The sequence below is a fragment of the Mus caroli genome, unplaced genomic scaffold (genome assembly GCF_978045245.1).
Source record: "Mus caroli unplaced genomic scaffold, Mus_caroli_1 scaffold_9, whole genome shotgun sequence".
In the NCBI taxonomy this organism is placed as follows: Eukaryota; Metazoa; Chordata; class Mammalia; order Rodentia; family Muridae; genus Mus; species Mus caroli.
In genome coordinates, this window is record NW_028227264.1 from 32,873,879 (window position 1) to 32,896,646 (window position 22,768).

General features: G+C 38.6%; 1 pseudogene; it reads right to left on the reverse strand.

Annotated features, from left to right (window-relative positions):
• Positions 1–1,752: 1,752 nt before the first annotated feature.
• On the reverse strand, positions 1,753–22,525 carry LOC110303499 (pre-mRNA-splicing factor CWC22 homolog pseudogene; annotated as a pseudogene).
• Positions 22,526–22,768: the final 243 nt, after the last annotated feature.

The following is a 22,768-nucleotide window of genomic DNA, read 5'->3' on the forward strand; positions in this document are numbered from 1 at the left end:
TCCAATACGATTTTGTGTATCTGACTTTATGTGGAGGTCTCTGATCCATTGAAGTTAAGCTTTGAGCAGGGTAATAAATATGAATCTATCTGGATTCTTCTACATGCAGCCATGCAGTTTGACCAGCACCATGTGTTAAAGATGATCTTTTTTCTCTAGTGTGCATTTTTGGCTTTTACAAATAAAATATCACCTGTTTATAATAGGTATGTGGATTTATGTCTGGGTCTTCAATTTGATCAATGTGTCTGTGTACCAATACTGTGTTGTTCGTTTTACTGTATCTCTGCAGTACAACTTGAAATTAGGGAAGGGGATACATTCAGCAGGTTTATTACTACTAATGTTATTCAGGATTGTTTTAGCTATTTTATATGCATGCATGTGTGTGTGCTTCTAGAGAATTGTTCTTTGAAGATATTAAAAGATTTGTGTTGGAATTTTGATGGAAATTGCATTCAATTTGTAGATTGCTTTTTGGGAGAATGGCAATGTTTATTATATTAATCCAACAAATCCCTAAGTATGGAAGATCTTTCCATCTCCTGATATCATCTTAAGCTTTTTTGTTCAATGTCTTAAGTTTTTTGGTTTTGTTTTATATATACAAGCCTTTCACTTGTTTGGCTAGAGTTACCTCAAGATATTTTATATTTTTTTTGAGGTTATTGTGAAAGGTGTTGTTTTCCTGATTTCTTTCCTAGTTTGTCATCTGTATATAGAAGGGAAACTGATTATTTTGAGTTAATTGGTATTCAGCTACTTTCCTGAAAGTCTTTATCACCTGTAAGAGTTTTCTGATGGAATTCTTTTCAGTCATCTGTAAATAAAGATACTTTGACGCCTTCCTTTCTAACTTGTATCTTTCTGATCCTCTTCAGTTGTCTTGTTGCTCCAGCTAAGACTTCAAGTATTATACTGAGTAGGTATGAAAAGAGTGGAGCATTTTGTCTTCTTCCTGTTTTTAGTAGAATTGATTTGAGTTTCTCTGACTTTGAGTCTCTGCTGGCTATGGAACTGCTGTAAACTGCACTTATGATGTTGAGACATCTCCCTTGTTCTCCAGGACTTTTGCCATGAAGAGTTGTTGGCTTTTGTCAAAGGGTTTTCTTCATCTAATATGATGAGCAGTGATTTTTTTCTTCATTTTGATTACATCTATCAATTTACATATTTTGAATCATCCCTGCATCTCTTGTATAAAGCCTACTTGATCATGGTAGATGATCATTTTGATATGTTGCTGGATATGGTTTGCAAGTATTTTACTGAGAATTCTGCATCCATGTTCATCAAGAAATTTAGTCTGTAATATTCTTTCTTTGTTTTGGTCTTATGTGGTTTAAGTATCAGGGTAACCTGTGGTATCATAAGGCAAATAGGGCAATGTTCTTTCTATTTCCATTTTGTGGAATAATTTGAGACATATTGACATTAACTGTTCTTTGAAAGTCTGGGAGAATTATGTGCTAAAACTGTGTAGGAGATTTTGTTAAATCTCTTTTCTTTATGATTTTACACAAAGTACCTTGAGATATATCAATTATACAACTTCAAAAAGAAAACATGTTTAAAATTTACAAACAGGTACTTTATTCAAGAGTTCTCTATAAAATCCATCAATGTAAATGACACTGGATTGAATGTAAGGCATGTTCAGTTGTCATTAGAATTAGTTTTGTTTTGTTTGAGACTTTTCTCTCCTTTGGTCCTGACTTTCTCTTTGAATCTCTAGAATGTTCAGGGAATCTGCTAGGTTTTCCCAGTGTCGTTGGCACCATTCTGACACCTGCTGTCATCTCCTTTATGACCAGAATGCTCTGTACTCCTCTCCCTTGACTTGGAGCTATCTTTTCTTGTAACATTATCACTGTCTTGATTTCAGGTTCTGTGTTTCTCATTTTCAGAAAAAGAATGTCTTCTCTCTCACCACTTTTTCTTTGGTTCGCCATGCTTGCCTTCTGACTCTCTTGTGGGAGCCTTTTCTTGGCCATTGCCAACTCTGATGTAACTATCCTCATGGCTTTTCTAGGCTTGCCAGTCTGCATCTTGTGAGTTCTCATCTCTGTGTCTTTCAGACCTTGCTCCATCAGTACTTTCTTTGGTCCTCCCTGCCTCCTTCTCATCTCCTGTCATGTGCCTGGTGGCCCCTGGCTAACTTATCTACTTCTTCGACTCTGGCCTTACCCTTGTCTCTTCTTTCTTGTACCTTTAGCTGAGGCAGAGCTCTCACTACTGGAGGAGGAGGAGACTCTTGCTTCACTGGAGGACTCTAAACTGCTCTCACTGCTGTCAGAATCCCAGTCAGAGGAATCAGACGTCAAGGAAGACTCTGAAGATGATGTCAGGGCTGGGTTCTTTTGCTCGGCTTCTGGTTCTGTGCTATTTTTCAGATGTTTTCAAAGTTCATCCGTCAAATCCCTGAGACCTATGGAAGTGAAATAAATGATGGCAAACCAGGTATTGCATGGGTTGTCCCGGGTAACCGTCCTTCAAAGAATGGCTGAAGCTAACAAGCCAAAAAGTTTTCATAGGTCCTTTGTTGGGCACAGTAATCAAGTATCATGTTGCAGAGTTCTTTTGGCCCTCAGCAAACTCTATTTTCAACAACTTGAGTAAATATTCTTCAAAATCTAAACTTGACTGAATGGCAAGCTATATTGTATGGTTGATTTCTATTTTGTCACGAATAATTACTTTTTGTCCTTCCTCTTCCTCTTCACTATTTCCAGCTTCTTGGTCTGTGTTTGAATCACTGTCTCCTTCATTAGGGATTTCTTTTTTTTAATAGCCTTGTACTTCTCTTCATTCTTCATAAAATTCTTGAAAACATTAAGAACATCTTCTGATTGTAGTCATCCTCTAAGGGGAGCATATGAGTAAACTGATCATTCTCTTCCACTAAATCAAGTCCTTCCAGAATAACATGGTTGTCCTTGAATCCACCCTTTTGTTTCTTATTTTATTAATTTGGATTTTCTCTCTTTACCTTGTAGTAAGTTCAATAAGGGTTTGCCTATCTTGTTGTTGTTGTTGTTGTTGTTTTCAAAGAATCAATTTCTTTTTTCAGTGATTCTTCATATTTGTTTTGTTTCTATTTTCTTGATTTCATCTCTGAGTTTGATCATTTCTTGCCCTCTACTTCTGATGCTGATGGTTGGTACTTCCTTTTATTCTAAAGCTTTCAGGTAAGCTGTTAAGTTGCTAGTATGAGATCTCTCCTTTTTTTTATTTTTAATGTAGGCATTTAGTACTATGGACTTTTTCTTAGCACCACTCTCATTCTCATCCAGAAGGTCAGGTATTTTATGCATTCATTTTAATTCAGTTTTGAAAAGTATTTAATTTCTTAATTTCTGTCTTGACCCATTCTTTTTTTTTTTTCATTCAGTAGTGCTCTGCTTATTTTCCATGAGTTCCTAAGTTTTCTGTTATTGTTTGTATTCAGCTTTCATCAGTGAGGATCAGATAGAATGGATGGTATTATTTCAATTTTTTATTAGATACTTTCTTTATTTACATTTCAGATATTATCCCCTTTCCTGGTTTCTGCTCTGAAAACCCCATCCCCTTCGCCCACCCCGTGCTCACCAACCAATCCACTCCCTCTTCCTGGCCCTGGCATTCCCCTATACTGGGGCATATAACCTTTACAGGACTAAGGGCCTCTCCTCCCATTGATGATTGACTAGGCCATCCCCTGCTACATATGCAGCTAGAGCCATGAGTCCCACTATGTGTTTTCTTTGGTTGGTGGTTTAGTCCCAGGGAGTTCTGGGGGTACTGCTTAGTTCATATTGTTGTTCCTCCTATGGGGCTGCAAACCCCTTCAGGTCCTTGGGTACTTTTTCTAGCTGCTTTATTAGGGACCCTGTGCTTAGTCCAATGGATGGCTGTGAGCATTCACCTCTGTATTTCCAGGCACTGACAGAGCCTCTCAGGAGATCTGTTGAGACTTGCTTTGTGCCTAAATGGTTAGTTTTGGAATCAGTTCCATGGGGTTCTGAGAAGAAGGTCTATTCTTTTGTGTTTGGGTAAAATGTTTTGTAGGTGTCTGTTAGGTCCATTATGTTTATAACATCTGCCAGGTGCAGCATTTATGCATTTAGTTTCCATCTGAATGACCTGTTTATTGGCAAGCGTGGTACACTGAAGTCAATTATCAGTGTGTGAGAGTCAACATTTGATTTAATCTGTTGAAGTGTTTCTTTTATAAGCATAGGTGTCCTTGTATTTGGTGCATAGATGTTAATAATTAAAATGTCATGTTTGTGAAATTTTCTCTGGTTGAATATTTAGTGTTATTAGTATTCTGATTAGTTTTGATTTGAAGTCTATTTTGTCAGATATTAAAATAACTACTCCAGGTTGCCTCTTAGGTCAATTTGCTTGGAATAACTTTTTTCATTCCTTTACCATGAAATACCTCTCCATGATATTAAGGTAGAATTCTTGCATGAGTAGAAGGATGTCTTGTTTTCACTTTATTCTGCTAGACTTACCTTTTTATTGAGGAAATGAGACTATTGATACTGAGAGATATCAGTAAGAAGTGTTGATTTATGTTATTTTTTGTTGTGGTCGTTATTGTTGTGGTGGTGGTGTGTGTGTGTGCTTGCATGTGGTTAACCTCTCTAAGGTGGAGTTTTCATTCTAGTGCTTTCTGTAGGGATGAATTTATAGATAAATATTTCTTACACATGGTTTTATCACAGAATATCTTATTTTCTTCATCTACTGTGGTTGATGGTTTTGTTGCAAATAGTAGTCTGGGATTGCCTCTGTGTTTTATTAGAGTCAGAAGGACATCTGTTCAGGCCATTCTGGCTTTTTCAGTCTCCATTAATAAGGCAGGTGTAATTCTAATAGGTCTGCCTTTATGTGTACTTGGTCATTTTTTCCTGTAACTTTTCATATTATGTATCTGTTCTGAATGCTTAGTGTTTATTAGCGTTAGTGTACGTTATCATGTGCTTAGGGTATCTTATTTTTCTGGTTCCGTCTATTTGATGTTCTATATGCTTCCTGTATCTCATTAGTCATCTCCTTCTTTAGGGTAGGGAAATTTTCTTCTACAACTTTGTAAAAAGTATCTTTTGTGCCTTTGAACCTGTATTTCTTTCCTTTTCTCTATTCCTATTATTCGTAGAATCCGTCTTTTTCATATTTCATAGTGCCTGAGATTTCCTGCATGTTTTGTGCCTGATTTTTTTTTTAATATTTAGTGTTATCTTTGGCTGACATATCCATTTTTTGGTAGTGTCTTCAATGTAGTGCCTGAGATTCTGCCTTCCATTTCTATTCTGTTGGTGAGGCTTGCCTCTGAGGTTCCTGTCTGAGTTTCTACATTTTTCCTTTCCAGATTTTCTTCAGTTTGAGTTTTCTTATTTGATTCTCTTTCTATGTTTATGTCTTAAACTATTTTATTCATTTCCTTCCACGGTTCATGTTTTCGTAGATTTCTTTAAAGGGTTCATTCATTTTGCTTTCAGGACCTGTATAGTATTTATAAAAGGTAGTTTAAGGACTTTTCTTGTGCTACAGCTATGCTGGAATACACAGGGCCTGGTGTGGTAGGGTTGCTGGACTCTAGTGGAGACATACTGTGTTTTTATTGATTTTGTTTTTATACTGGTTTCTAGGTATCTGCTGTTGGGAAGATTGTAATTCTAGGTGCTGATACTTCATCTTGTTTTCTTAGATGGGTGTTTTGTTCCTTCATTTCTGTTATCCTCTGTGGTTCTTAGGAGAATTTTGAGACTGCATTCCCTCTTAGGAAATTCTTCTGGGATCCAGATAGGTGTGTCTACTGGGGGTTTCATGTCAAATGAGTTTCTAGGTATTGGGAGATGACACTTAAGAACTGAGATGGTCTGGGGGATGTGTAGGGGTTTCATAGGAGGGAGGAAAACAAGTTTTCCCATTAGGGTCATTTTAGACCCATGGGAATGGGGGCAGGGATTGAGGAGATGCCACAACAAAGGTCTGCTATGAAGATGAGTGAGAGATTGGGGATTGGATATGGAGTAATGGAGCGGGAGGTGAAGATCTGCAATTATCATTCCACCTTCACTAGTGTAAGTGGCCTGTGGGTTCCCAGGAATGCTTGACAGATGTGGGGGCTGGGGATAAAGTAATGAATGAGAGAAGATAGTTTGAAGGGGAATATCTGTGTGATCCACTGGAAAAGGGAGGCAGGGGAAAAGGGGAAGTTGCAGTAGGAGATCTGCTACAGAGCTGGAGATAAGTAGAGGGGATTGGTTTTGAAGGAACAGAGGGACAGGTGAGTTCCAGTTAACCTGCCTGCTTCGCTGCCTGGAATGAGCAGGTGGTCTTTTACCAGTACCCCAATGATGGTTTATATTAAAGCTAGGTTGGCACTGACTATAATATAGTATGACAACTACATAGTGCGAAAAATTATTTCTGGGAAAAGGAATGCTCCCTTTTGCCAAGGAAAGAAACATACACACACACACACACACACACACACACATGCACACGCACAGGCACATGCACACACACATGCATACACACACGCATACACACACACACTTTTTCTAGTCAAGATGGATAGATAGGTTTATTCACTGTATACAGAAGACATGTAGCTCAATTACTTAGGAGAAGCATAAGTTAAAGGCACAGCGTAGTTCTGTATATCTTCCTCCAAAGAGTAGAGGAAGAGACCTAAAGCCTTACATGCTTCTCTTCCTACCTGCTCACACTACAGTGAACAGTCAACTTTAATCCATTTTGGTGTTAGCTTTAAACACTCATATTTCCTTTCTGATTTTGTTCAGAAGCTGGCATGTGGACCTGCTTGAACTTGTTTGTTTTATCTGAACAAATATCTCCATCTTCACCAAGGGCTTTTGTATTCTTCCCTCTTTTCTTTTCTAGGTGACCTGCCAAGCTGCAGAAATGTCATCTTAATGTTTCATGGGCTGGCTATCCCAGACACTTAAGAAGTGGCCAAACCACATCAATAATTTACCTTGGGCTTCTGCATAGAGAAACCAAGCAGCAACAGGCCTTTGGCAGCCTCTTTCTCTACAGCTCTCCTATTACTAACCCCTTAATTGAAAACCCAAATAAATTACCATATTTCAACCTATTCTTTCCTTGGAGAGTGCTGAAGTTCATATGTCATTTGATTTCAAGGAGAGTATCTATTGATGTTTTTATGCTTATAAATTCATTTTGTATTTTGTTAATGAATTTTATTTTGGCTTCTTACCTCAATTAAAATACCCTGGCGGAGAAGAGAACACCCACTACTTTTTCACTAATTTGATGTAATCAGATGCAGTCTGGCACATTATAGAATCTTAAGTTTCTTCTTTTTCCCCAAATTAAAAAAATATTATTAACACAATTTGTGTTTTGTTGCATATGTACTATGATGGTAAGTGAAGGCTTGATAGTCATCAGGTCCACAACTGAGCCCAGTTTCTTCTGCCTAATTCCGAGCCACTGGGGAGGAGTTTTCTTATTTCATGTGCCATACAGAGATTCTGATTTCTTGCTGACACTTCACTGGATTGGCGTGAGAATGAAACATGCTTCCAGATGTAATGCTTCATAAATAGATATCTTTTATCTCAATTTTCACAGTCTGTAAGTGACTCTGGACTCACATTTTATTCCATACCTACTTTCCACTGCCTTTATGTTGTGAGCCAGCAGAAGCTAAAGCACCTGAGTAAGGAGCCACACAACCTCCTGCTTCTTGCAATGTAAGGAAACCCTCCTAACCAGACAAGTCTAGTAGACAGCTGCAGCTTGTATAATCTGGCAGAGTGCAAGAGGGAGAGACAAGACAAAACCCTGGGGAAATTGTGTACCACCTAATGCCCTACTTGACCAAATGCTTGTTTTGCTGCAGCAGGAGATACAGTGTTCTGAAGCATCTTGTGTGTATAGACCCTTTTGTAAAGATGAAAGTGGTCAATATCTTCTTACAGCACCCATAGCTTCTATCACTTAGAAGTCCAGTGCCATCCTGTAGGTGCCTTCTCATTGTGAGGAATAATACTGGACATTTCTTGATAAATATTTCAACGTGACATGAACTAGAGTGGAAACTGTTGATTGCCTTAAATATGCCATCTGGTGACAGATTTAATTGACTTGACTCTTAGTATATCTAAGTACCTCATGTGTGTGATACCCTGGAAGGTTGGAAGATAAAATTGGATCCCCTGGAACTAAAATTAAAGGTGTTTGTGAGCTGCTATGTAGGTGTTGGAAATCAAACTCAGGTGTTCTGGAAGACCAACATTGCTCTTAACTTCTAAGCCATCTCTGAAGCTCAAAAGAGCCCATATTGTATGGTTTCTCTTAGTAAACAGGATAGTGCCTTTATGCAAGCACAGTAAGTACTAAGGTTCAACCTATGTATATCTTATGTGTTTAAGGTCTTCAGCATATCATGGTCATATCTTTGCATTGATAAAATGAACTTGATGCTTTAATACGTCACAAAATCACTTGAATGTGTCAGGCACTCCACAGATGTTTTTAGAAAACCAGAACAATTGCACTATGATCAGGACAGTGTGATGTTTTCCCAAATAACTTCACAATGTATTCTTACTAGCTGTTGAGCATTGTATAACTAAAAATCACATGAACTCTTTAGCTCCTTTAAGGTAATTCTATTTAGCAATTTAGTTTGTATATCAGGATATCTGTTTCCTTAGACATATGATAAAAAATTCTTTCATAACAGTCCCAAGTTCCCACCTAGATAATTATAAATTGACTCCTTTGGCTTTCTTATCACTCATCTCAAATCCACACCTAGGCTCTAACTATCCTCTGTCTGTCTGTCCATCTATCCATCCATCCATTCATCTGTCCATCAATCCATCCACCCATCTATCTATCCATACATCTATCTATTTCACAGCATATGAAGCATAAGTGTGGATGTGCCAAGAGGACATCTTAAGAGTTGGGTCTCAGCCATTTCAGCTTGTTTTTGAAGCAACGTCTCTCCTGTTTTTGTTTTTCCCCCTATTTTGCTGCAGCATAGGCTAGTAAGTCCTTAAGATAAAGTTACCAAACAAATGGATTACACACTGTATATGAATCCCCCTTTGCAAGCCTTGTGGAGCCTTCAGAAATACTCAGACCTGTTGCTCTGGTTCTCCAAGGCGACAGGGGATGGAATTTAAGAAACAAGACAAAGAAGGGATACCATGAAAACCAAGGGTAGAGTGGGTGTGAGTATGATAATGTAGCAATGGAAACCAATGTTAGAGTGTGTGCATGTGTGTGTGTTGAAGCCCAGTGAAGTAATGTGTGAATGCCTTAATTATGATTGGCTAAAAATAGTTTAAAAACCCCAGTCTGGCCCCACCACACAGTCATTCCTAGAGTCATACAGAGATGTCAAGCAGGACACGTCATGGACGTTAACTGACTCACCACCATCAGGCCAGGCTACAATAATGGGCCAAACTGGAGGCTAGTGAAATGTGTATGTGTGTGAACGAATGTGATCCCATTTTGCCATTTATTTGCTTATTGATACTTATGAATAAATAAGCTGTTATAACCTAAAAAATTCAGGGGTGGAAAGTCAGGTCATCAGGTTTGTATGAGAAGTGCTTTCACATACTAAACGACCCCAGCTCCACACCTGGTTTTATACGGGACAACTCTGTCCTTGTCATGGAGTTACTGGCATTTCCATCATATCTGGGCATAAGGTGTCCTGGAACTTCATTACAGTTTTAAAGCTGAAATTAGGTGAAAACAGGCCCATGAATACATGAGGAGGTGTGTGTGTGTGTGTGTGTGTGTGTGTATGTGTGTGTGTGTGCATGTACATGCCCATCCCCACATATGCAGAAATAGGAAAACAATGTTGCTAAAAATAAAAATTCTTTACCTTTAGATGGAGTGCTTGTGCTTATCTAACCAAACAATAGGAATTCAATATATTGAATCAGGGCAGAATGGCGTGCGAAGCTCTGAAGAAATCTATTGTCTGCAGTTTAGGACACTGAGGGAGGGAAACCACCACACGTGAAAAGAATTGCATAGAACAAGAAGGAATAGACATGCAGTCTTTTAGCAAAAAAAAAAAAAAAAAAAAAAAAAAAAAAAAAAAAAGAACAAGGATTCTGTAAGTAAGTTGTGGAAGGTTATTGTCCTTTAATATTTTATTCTTTATTCTTGAGCCAATGACTTTTATTAGCTTCATCTGAATAACATTGTTAGGTAGATAAAAATGCCGTAGCTTGCATTAAAAATTTCCATAGTAGGAGTTATAATTATAAGCTGGGCTTATTATTTTTCGCAGCAGTTTTCACATCCCGCAGTGACCCATGCAAAGGTCACAACATTGTGATTCTTTAAGCATTACAGGAAAATGGATGTGTCCTTGTGGCCATCATGAGAAGAAGGGTCTCTCGGCTACAGTATGTAGGAGTATGTGCAGTGTTTCAAATGGTCTCAGTTTTGATCTGGGCTTAGGGAAGAAACTACCCTTGTCCCTCCAATACACATACACACTTATTATTTGCAGAAGAGAAACAAACCACTTGATCCTGATGTATGTCAAACACTTCCCAAGGCTATCTCCTTTAACTGAGTTACAGGATCCAACCTCAAATATAATTTGGGGTACCTGTCAACACTGTAAAAAACATGCTTTTGAAAATTACATTTTATGGAAGAAACAAGAAAGCAAGAGGATTTTCTTCCCCAGCGAAATGTGAATGATACCAAATTGAATTATCTGTTAGAGTTTGAGCATAAATATAAATATTAATGGCTGTGGTCACATAAATTAGTGTGTAAATACTAGGTACTGAGGGTTTCTGCATGCTGACATAAGAGGGGTGTGGCTCTTTTGGAAGAAGCTGCACACTAGGAAATTTGCTATTTTTGGTGGAAAGTCACTGAATGACTCTTCAGTTCCAGCTTCAGGGTGATGGCATCACACTGGAGAACACTCCTGGGGAGCTGTTTACCCCCTTCCTCCATCTGGAACAGCTAGGATATAGTGCACTGTGATTATAGCTACTGAATGATCTGCACTGACAGCACCTGCGTGACAAGAAAGAATGGTGGCTGGGGAGCTGGTCTAGAATCAAAGGATGTAAAGGAAATAAATGCAGCAGAGCATAAAGCCACCAACTTTTCTCAAACACGATGGGGTGACAATTCAGAAAGAAAGATGCTGTAAGGGTTTCAAAACCCACAAACCCCAGAAATATTATGCCCCTTTGTTATTTCACTTAGAAAGTTTACTTCATGGACATACATCATAGAACATGCTACCCACAACTGAAATTTGATGCTTCTATTGACACTCAGCCTCATTACATTATAGCTTCTTTGGGAGTTTTTCGATATCCATTTAACTATGTCTGCACAAGTTTATGAAATTAACATTGGTGCACAGGTCCCGTGGAAACCTGCAATTCTTCAATACTGGAGAAATTACAGATAAAAAAAGCCATGGATGTGTGTATATACACTTACATATGCATGCTCTAATATGGTGGTGCCAATGTAGTCCACAAAAGTCCTCAAGAATAGTTCAGCATAGAGGCATAAAAGACACCTGTAAGGGATGGACCTATATAGGCATTTGTCATACACCTTCAGACTAAGCCAAAGTGGTGTACACTGTAGTGATAGGAGGCTGCAGCAAAGGGAGGGAGTGCATGTCTGGGAATGAAGCCAGAAGCTGAATGTCTAGAAATCCTCTGTGGAAGAAAGTTGTAAGCAAAGCTTGCAAGGAAGGAGAGGTATGACTTGCTTTGCTTTATTTATTTAACTTGGGGGTGGCAATGCTGGATTTTATTCCTCTGTTTATTACAGTTTATGGTCATTTTGGACAACTAGTAAAGCACAGTCTCACTGAAATGATTTTATCTTTAACAATAAAATTTATTTCCTATATTATGCCAATAGTCATGAAGTGTGCCATGTAAAATATCCCATAATCAAGAAATAGAAAACACTGTAGAAGAATGACTCCTTAGTCTAGCTCCTGAATTGGGTTTGAATGGGAACAGTTTTGCCTGGCAGGATACAACTTGTGATTAGGCATTGTAATTTTATCAATTGCCGTGATGGGCTCAAAGGAGCACAGAGGGATATAGCATTAGCAGCGTCTAGCTCCTGAAGAAAGTTCTAAGAAAGGAGATATAAAAGTGGTAATGGAAGAGTACTGAGGACCCTGGAGAGGTATCTCCATACCGAGTTTCTAGTGGAAGCATGGAAAAAGCCAACCAGAGAGTCAGTAACTGTGCATCATCATGGTTTATGTACTTATTTATGTTTCTGAAAATCTTCAGTTGGTCGTATGGAATCTATGGCTCTTTTGACTATGGTTGGGTATTGGTACTCTCTTATCCCATTTTTTTTTCAAAATTAGTGCAATGCTTTTATTTGTTCATACAAAAAAAAATGCCTCAGTTGGCTATGCCGATTAGATAGGAGAAAGTAATATTAGAGTCTAGGTCTCAATGTGTGTTCTTTTGCAATGTAGGCAGTTGTAAAGAGAGCAACATAGATGCCAAGGGTTTCCTCAACAGAGGTGAGGACAAAGGGGCTTGAGAGGATTAACTCTTGGAGATCAGTGACAGGTGCTTTCTAGACACCTAATTTGCAGTTTTCTTTGTAGCTTGCTTGTTCTCCAGTATTGCCAGCCAAAGCTATCCATTAAACAGGGATTAAATTACATTATGTACTTTGCTCAAGCTGACATAGTTAATGAAAGGATGAGCAGAGATTTGAACTCAGCTCTTACTCAATGGAAGGGCATTTTTCCTTGCTTGGAATTCTTGCTGATCAGAGAAAATGGGGAAAAAGCAAGACTAGGATGTACTCAATGTTGTTATTTAGTACAGCTCTTATAATACTTTTTACTCATTTCTGTCTTTGGTGTAGAGAAATGTTGCTGATTTTTGCATATAGATTTTATACTATGACATTTTGCTGAAAGTGTTTTTCAGCTCCAGGAATTTCCTAGAGGAATCATCTTTAAAAGCTGATGGGGATTTTGTTGTGGTTGTTTGTTTGTTTGTTTTTGTTTATTTGTTTTTTTCCTACTTGTGCCATGTGTTGGGTGCTTCTCCTTGAGTTCGTCCTCAGGAGTGTCCCACAGTCCCTACTTCAAACATTCCCAGCTACTCTCATTGCTCTTGGTTTCCCACACCACTTGATGATGAAATGTCATTGCTGAAGACAGCATGCATGTTGGTCATATGACATGAAGAAATCAAATTAGTATTGACAAGGAAGCTTCCTTTCTGCTGGTCAGCTCTTACAGTACTAGCAGGTGCGATGCAGGCTGCTGGAGAATTTCTTCTTCTTCTTCTTCTTCTTCTTCTTCTTCTTCTTCTTCTTCTTCTTCTTCTTCTTCTTCTTCTTCTTCTTCTTCTTCTTTCTCTTCCTCTTCTTTCTTCTTCCTCCTCCTCCCCTACTCTCCTCGTCCTCCTCCTCCTCTTCCTAATCCTCATCCTCGTCCTCCTCCTTATCTGTGAACCCTTTGACCTGCAATAATAATGTGTGTGGCAAGACAAACATTATTAAGGTCACTAACCCCTCTCTGATTGGATTTAAGGCCTATCCCACAAGCAGAAATACATGCCTGGTACTGTAAATCTGCCCAAGAACCCATGGCTGGGAGCTTACAAGATCCATGGGAGAACTTACTGCCATAATCTTGTTAAATGCACATAGACTCAAACTGGCCTCTAAATTCATATCTCTATACCTGTTGATCAGTGCATCTAGGACATTGGTTAATGCAAAACCTTATGATGGTCCAAGTGAAGAGAAAAAGTGTCTGTGGATGGCTCAGGTAGAAATGAGGCATCTATTACCCCATGTTTTAGAGACCACTGCAGAAAAAGGGGACTGAGAGACCATGAAAGCCAGACGAGGGGGTTTGAGTTAAAAAAGTATCTTCTGGACATGACAGAGCGCTCATATGAACTCACAGCAGATGTAATTGCTGACACAAGACCTGCAAAAAATCAAGCTGGTTAACATCTCAGTATGAGCTGTGGAGTTACTCAGAATGTCCCACCTAGCTGAAGAACTATCTACAGGTTTTGGCTTCAGAGTGAGGGACAGTCAGTTTTCCTTGAGGGTATGTCCACTTGTAGATTGACCATTCTCCAGGGAATGAAGTCAAAAGCATACATGTATAGGTAGCATAAGTTGAACTTGCCAGGTTATGAAGAAAAGGGGTACATGCACAAAATTGGGAGGGATGCATTTTAGAGGAGTTAGGAGGACAAGTGGAGATTAATATGATCAAAATATATTGTACCCAGGTATGATATTCTCAATGAATTAGTAAAAATGTAGGTTTTTTTTTACTCAGTTGAAAATTGGAATAAAATTTCTAAACTAATTTTAGTTAATATGTGTAATTTTAATCTCTAAAAATTTTCTTTCTTAAATAGGCAATTGTGTGATCACTTTATAAAACTTTTGCATCTATGATCAATACAGCAAGGCTCCCAGTATACAACAACTAGTCTTTCTTTCTGTATACACACTCACACACACACATATATATGCATATATGAATATATACGTATATATGTATAATATATGCATGTGTACATATACATGTGTATATATGTATATATACACATACATATACATATTATGTGTGTGTATTTATGTCTATAACATTTCAAAAGCGAACTGTTTGCAAGTACAAAAGTATGTTCCATTTAATAATTCTGAATCCATTTGGAATATATTATTCTTTGGGAAACAAAGATTCCTTGGCTCTAGATTAAAGTATTTGAAAAATTTATATAATTTCAGGAAACAACATCCATGTGATAATATACGACAGATGTCTACTGTTAGGAACCAGTAGAGGGTTCTATTTATCCTAACGTAGACTGGAACTCTCTAATGCTAGCATAGTCACACACATTTTGTATAGTTTCTGAGAATCTGTACTAAGTCATTCTTATTCATATTGAACCACTCACCATAGGGGAAAAACATTTACTGTAATATTTGTTTCCTAAATAAAAAAAACAACTAAAAATTGAATGCAAGAAACTATTAAGAAGAAACTCAGAATAACCATTTAGAAAAGAATACTCATTGCACCAAACACTTCCTGTCTCTCTGTGTAGTCTTTAAAATCCTTTAGTAAATATTTTTAATATATAAAAATCATTTCCTGTTTCTGTCTTTCATTTTTGTTTTTGTAATGAAAACAGCAACAGAAATGTCTTGTGCCTGTCAACTTGACTAGATCGTCATCTTCTGAATATGGTTCCAAAGCTCTAATCTAATAACTTGTTGTTACCCATGTTTAACAGCATCTGGACAACCTCTGTCTGCTAAAATAATGAATGCAGGACAACGGAAAGCAAATTTAAGCTAAAATATAATTCAAGAAATAACTCAAAAAAACAACCCTGTTTGTTTCCTGTGGACCAGAAGGTATATTCCAAACAGCCATAAGAGTTTATGTGTTAGAAAAAGCCCTTTATTTTATCTTGGCTATTTTATTAAGGAATTTTAGACATAGTTGTATCTTCTCAAGAAGGGCAGAAATAGTCAAGCAATTTGAGAAATGAAACCACTGACTAGTCTCTGCTCTCCCTTTGCAGCTTTCATTGTGCTCTCTGTGGCTGGGAGATGTGTCTGTAGTTGTCTTTTTTGAGTGGGATTCCACAGCAGGCCCTTTGCAGTCCTACTTCTAGGGTGTGGTCTGAGCAGCTATGGTATGATATGCTAAAATTCAGCACTGACTTTTACAGTGGATGCAACTACAGACAAATACATACTGTTTTAACCAGTTGACTCTCATGGTGAAGTGCTAATGTTATACTTTTATAGCATGTCCTTAATTTTGTAGCTTCATGTTCAGAAATACCTTGAATTCAAGAGAAACAATACATAAGCTTTTTGACTCTTAGCTCCTCCCATATTTCATATTCTCTTAGCCAAAGAAAGCTTACCTAGTATTTTCGCTCTTGCTAAAACGTGTTGACATAAAAATGCAATTTTGGTTTTTCCTTCTGTTTTTCTTGTGTTGCTGTAAAACAATTAATTGGGATAAATAGTAGTTTTCTTGCTTTTACCATACCAAGTCTCTGCAAGAAGGATACCTGTGGTTCCTGTGGTCCAGGGATTTTGGGGCTCTGAGCAGCTTATAGCTGAGGCTGTGTCTCAGGTTGTCATTATGAGGTCACGTAGCTGTTACACATTTTATCTAATGTTAAGTTCATATTAGATACTCAGTTTCTGCTTCTGAATTCAGTCTTCCATTTATTATACTTATGGACTAAATGGGAGCTAAAGTGTGTGGGTGTGTGTGTGTGTGTGTGTCCCGAACTGTAGCATGAAGACTATCCACCACAGGGGGCCTGTTGAGCTGCAGCACGATATCTCTGTCTTAGATTTCTTCAAAGGATGATGAGAAATGTCTGGAAGGCAAGGAAAGAAACAGTGACACTTCATAAAATCCTTATTTTTATGTATCCAGGTGGAAAAACAGTAGTGGATATATATATATATATAAACTTAAGGAAAACACACACACACACACACACACACACACACACACACACAACCCATTCCTTATCAACAGACAATTTTACTCTCTCTCTCTCTCTCCCTTTCCCTCCCCCTCCTCTCTCTCTTTCTCTCTCGCTCTCCTCTCAAGTGCGTGTGTGCACCACACCACACCACACCACACCACACACATACAGCAAAACAAAAGTCTACAGCATTCTAAAAATAACTAGCTTTGGTAGAAGCAGCATTTTTTCCAGTGTTCACTGAACTGAAGACTTGTATGGGTTTGCTTACACAGATTATTATTACTACCATTGTTTCTGAACAGAAGGTTCGAGGAGCAGCTGTCTCTCTAAGCTCCACAATTCTACTTCCTGTTACTTTTGATCACTAGGTTTGACCATAAAATTTCCAATCTAGACAAGCCATGTATAAGAAGTAGACAGGACACAGGACACCAAACAGCTCAGAGTCCCCACATTTGCTTCCTCACAGCTACATGAAATCATTCCTTCCTTTGTCAAGAGCTGTTCAGCTTGGTGCCTGAATGCCAATGGCAGTTTGTAGTTGTGCATAGAACCCTTTAGAGCATTTTAGCATGGTGCCTCTTACTTGTTTTTACCCATATGGCAATCTGCTCAGTGGTCTGGTAGGCTTGGTCTATGTTTTACTTGCTGAAGAATCTTAACTGGATACCACATCATCTATTCTCTACATCTGAGCTTCCTCTCTGTGGTATTCCATTTCAGATACCTTTCAAGTCAGAAAATTAGGAGTCACTCCTGATTGTCATTTGCTGTTAGCATCTCTTGGTTAATAAGTAACTATATCCAGTTTCTTAGACACATTCTTTTGTGGCCAGCCTTACCAAGTTCCAGTTCAAATGCTCGCATCGCAAGCTCATCTTCTCACCCCAAATCCTCCTGTTTGCCTTCCATGTGGATATGAGAGTTAGCTTTTAAAAACAAAATTGACATGATGCAATGTTCATATTAGAGTCTTTATATTATATCTCCATTTTTATTCACTTCTGTAGCTTTATCATCTGAGTGGATATATTGCAAATTGTTCTTGATAGAATATTTTCATGGTACAGCGTCTGATACATTACAGATTCCTAATACACGTTGTTCTCTTTTTTAATATTCTCCTCCTAAGCCCTTACTATTTTATTGGAACAATTATCCATTATATTAGAGCTTTAGCATATTATAAATATTATTTCTAGAGGAGAGCAAATTCTTTGAAACATAGTCGATGCCTATTATTATTATTATGCCTATTATTAGTTAAAGAAAGACAAGATAAACTGAATAGACTACAGATTTTAACTTTCCAATTTTATTACTTCTTATATATTATTCAGCCATGTGTCTTAATTCTTACAGACCATGCTAGTTATCAAATAAGATATCCTATAGTAATTTAATACGTGTAAACCGCATATGTGAGTTAGTCTTAATCCATTTCAATCAAGTTTCAAAGTTATCGAGTTCATTTGAAACTCAAAGTTTCTCCTAAAGATCTAAAGGGCAATAACCTTAATTTGCCTGTGAGTGGCACTGGTGGGGGTTGGGAAACAGACACACACTTTGCAGTGAGAGGGACGGGTTGATCAGTTACTTTCACTGGCTTGTTAAAAGATCTGTGGCCCATGCTGTAATAAGCACCAGCAGTGAAGATGTAGGGAGCAAAGAAACCAGACATCAGTTTCTGCGGGAGAATGAGTGGGAAGGGCTTTCAAGCAGGGGGAAAAAATTAGATCACAAGGTATAACTGGTCTGTACTTAGGACTAAACTTTGAAAATAAATTATCTGAAGTCTGTAAGTTTGAACCCAAGTACCTGACCCCTGAATAAGAGCCAATAAGTAAAGCCATTAGCTCACCAGCCTGTTATCCCGGGCTTCGTCAGAGCATACTGTGAGCGCTTTGGCAGCCGCCCTGGGGGTTGCAGTGCATGTGATGATCTCAGCCTCAGGGCTGATTCTTTAGTGTGAGTCTCCTGAATTTTTCTTTCATTCTTTACATGAACTCAGTGTGGTGCCTTTAATATTTTATTTTTAGAAAAGACATCAGAATAGATCTAAAAATGGAATCTCCCGGTTTTACCTTTCTGCAAAAGTCTGAACAGAGGAAAAAAAGAGCTGTTCTTTGACCTTCTGACTCCTTTGGGAAACATGTTTATTATTGGAAAAATTTTTTATCATGTTCATTTTGAACTTTTAAATTGACTATGTGGCTAGTTTAACTAAAGCTCAGTAAGATATTAGAAGAATCACTTTATGGGATACGGTGTCTAAGGTAAGATCATAGGAATGGATCATAGGAATGGGCAAACAGTAGATGAAAAGTGAGGACACCCCACGAGTAGATTAAAATGCTAACAGTATCTTTACATGAAATTCCACATGTGCTGCTTCTGGATACCAGACTAGAGAAGATCTGAGTTCAGAGATCTCTTTCCATGGGACAATAGCATGTCCCCATTGGCTAGTTTATTGAGATTCAGTTTCCTTTTGGAAAAAAAAAAAAAAGCATTGGATTATTTCTCAGTCTCATGTGACTTTGTGACTTCAAGACCACCCAGTACCTTCCCCCTTCCAAAAGGACTTCCCAAATTGTGCTAGCAGGCCAAGTGCAGAGCCAGATAAGGAAAATGGCTGACTAAACAAATGTAAAAACACAGTTTTAGCGGTCAAAATGACTGAGTCTACAAGCTTTTATTGAGATTCAGTTTCCTTTTGGAAAAAAGCATTGGATTATTTCTCAGTCTCATGAATGTCTCTGATTACACAACATCAAGTGCTTTCGGCCACTAAAAGTGTTACTTGTTAGTATACTATAGTGCCAGCAGGATCAGTCAAAATTAGAGCATTCATTAAAACTAAGGAAACCAAGTCATATAGAGATGAGCTGGGCATTTTGTGCTTTTAAAAAATTACTATTTTATTCTCTATATATGGGTGTTTTCTTAGATATGTCTCTGCTATCTCTGCACCATCTGCATTCCTGATGCTTGAAGAGGTTAGAGGTCAGAAGAGGGCATCAGAGCTTCTGGAGTTATTGATGGTTGTGAGCCACTGTCTGGGTTTTATAATTGTCTCCTAGTCCTCTGGAAGAGCAGTCAGTGCTCTTTACCACTGAACCAGTTCCTCTCTTATAATTTTTGTTTTTGAGACAGAATCTCGTGTAACCCAGGCTAACCTCAAGCTTACTATGTAGCTGAGGAGATCTTATGTTTCTAGCCCTCCTGTCTCCATCTTCCCATTCAGGGATTGTGGGGAGTATTGAACCTTGTTTTCCTTATGCTATTTGGAGAAAAGAACTGACCGAATTAAATAGAATGTGTTGCTGCTTAAAGCTTCCTTGTTGCGCTGGGGACTTAATCTGCACAGACTAACTCAATCCACCATCCAGCATGTTTCAGGTGGGCAGCCCTGGGGGGAGCACCTCATTTGGTACAGTGGTCAGTGTGTTTCCCTGGTGACGCTTCTCTATCATTGACCATCTAGGTGCAAGTTTCCCGAATTAAGAACATCTGAGCTGATGGCTTGAGATTAAGTTAACACCTGCTACTCCAGACTGCCTTTTTGAGTAAGAAAAGTGTTTTAAGCTGATTCCCTGATTTCCTGTTTCCATGTGCAGCTTTCATGAATAACAGGTGGAATTATAAAAATATAAAATTCAGGCACTGAAAAAAAATAGAAATTATTAAGGTATATAAAATGAAGACATGACAAACTTTAAAAATCAAGTCCACCATGAAGCAGTTATAAAGAAGAGCAGATTGTGGTTCGTGCCCCATCTCCTTTACTTCAAGATGATTGATTTTCTCTTGCTTCTGTTCATGGGGACCTTGAATGGGTTTCTCTCTACTACTCATGGATTAAACTCTTCAGGTATATGAGTGGACTTGGCTTTGCCCTCTCAAATTTCTCCTGCCCCTCAAGGACTCAGATTTGGGGAGGGCAAGACATGATTCCTCCCTTGTTCAAAACTCTTTGACTCTTTTTTCCTATAAAACAAGGAACATTACATTCCATCTCAGCACAAGTCTACCTACTTTTTCCCTTTTGGACAGAATATGTATATTTTCTCTATCTGTTGCTGAGGTTCCCATTCTTTGTCATATATCTTAGGATAAGTCTTTTTGGAAACAAACTGTTTCCTGACAGGGAGTTTCTGATGATAGGAAGCAGTTTCTAAAAGCAAACAGATGCAAAAATTGCTTGACTAAAATGTGGGACTTTGGCCAGACTTAACATGGTCTCATGCAGGATGGTTTGTTTTCTTGAGCTACTCACTGAAATTTCAAGTTCTATAAATAGCCAGGAGTCTGTCTCCTCCAGTTTGTTGCCTTGTCCAGTTCTGCACTGACTAGGAACCTCCCCGCCCCCCCCCCCGTACCCCTCATACTAGAAGCATTTCAGATATATGGAGAGTAAAAGACAGGGATAACACAGGTGGAAACAGGAGCAATGCTAACTCACAGGTGCTGCCTTTGTGCTCAGCTGAGTCATACAGAGAAACTTAGAAGTGTTTGTTTGTGTTTCCACACTGTGTTCTCTGGGACATTTGATCACCGGCAATTTATCTGTGAGGAAAAACCTTTAGTTATTAATATTTCATGGGAACAGTGACCCCTGGAAGTGACTCAGGGGAATACCTGCTTGTCCTATTGAATGGAGACAAGTACAACTATCTTTCCATGTTTCAATATGAAGTGAATGGTGCCAGGCATGGTGGATGCACCTATAATCCCAGCATTTAGGAAGTGGAGGCAGAAAGATCAGTGTTAACTTTAGCTTCCTAGAAAATTTAAGGTGGCCAGCCTAAGTTACATGAAATACTTTTTTCAACATACAAAATTGCAATGCAATTTGGAACATTCCTGTCAAGAATAAATGTCTTGCTGTGGGAGGAACTGTTCTGTCAGTGTTCTGTTTCTCTCTGTGTATTAATGCCTGCATGGGGTATGTCAGTCTGTGGGTGAGTGTACGGGTGGGTGGAGATGAATATGCTTTGTGTCAGTCATTCCGGTGGAAGATGAGGTGAGAATTGATTTTCAGTGTGATTGTTTTCAGGCCAGCATAAGATGGTGACTGGCTTGAGGCCAAGATTACTGTATTTCATATATAGAAGTGCTGGCAGAATGGACTTACATTTAAAAATTGCAAGAAAGTTAACTGTGAGCAGAGAGCAGGAATTGGAACTGTGCAGAGGAGAACATATGTAATTGGGGTGCCAGGGGCTCTCGTACTGTGGGTAATTGTAGGTTCATTGGTTAATGTATGGGAAATTCATATAGACTGGGACAGAATTATTCCTACTTATGTATTCTCTATTGCTTATATTGAGCAATGACACACCAATTATCACCATTCAAATCACTTAGTGGTCCAATTACCATTCACTCCAAAGTATATGCTTTGTTTCAGTGCTTGACATCAGAGGTAACTTGGAAAATTGCTTGGCTAATGGCTGAGTGCTTCTCATCCTCCATTGGTAACTTCTCAGCTCATCAGAGGCTTTTGTAGGTAAAGGAAAACAGAGAATTGCTTCTTAGGGGAAGCAAGTAAGTCATTTGACACAAGGGCTTCTAAGCAGTGTCCCTGGTGGGATCTCCGTGTCCACTTGTATTTATAACTCCTTGGGGTCTTGACAGATTATATAATCACAGCTGAGCCCCAGGAGGGAGGCTTTCCAGATCATCACCATTTGAAAGGCAGATTCATGTCACAGAGGAGGCAGAGTTAAACTGACCTGAGTGGAGGCTGGCAGGTCGTGAAGGTGAATTAGCTGTTCTGGTGTCAGAGGGTGCAAATCACTGCAGGGGGCAGTGATGTTGGCAGGAAAGGTCTCTTCTAGGTTAGCTACTATGCAGTGAGGTGCAGATGGCATCAAAGAACTCTGTGTTGCCCTTCCTCCATCACCACAGTGGCATGAGATGCCCACTGAGAAAAGTGTCAGTATTATGGTACCCATGGCCATGTTGCTATAAGGAGCACACAGAGGACATTTAATACTTTTTCTCTAAAATGTTACAAAAACTACACGAGCAAGCTGTCAACAAGAGTGATAAGCTCCACCAAAGACTGCCGTCTTCATTCAGACTTAGAAAGACACATATCCCAATGTCATATGCACAGTTTATGGTAAAACTATAGATGGAAGGGAATGAGATGTGTTGATATATGCTTTTAATTCTAGCTCTGTGGAGGCAGAGGCAGAGGG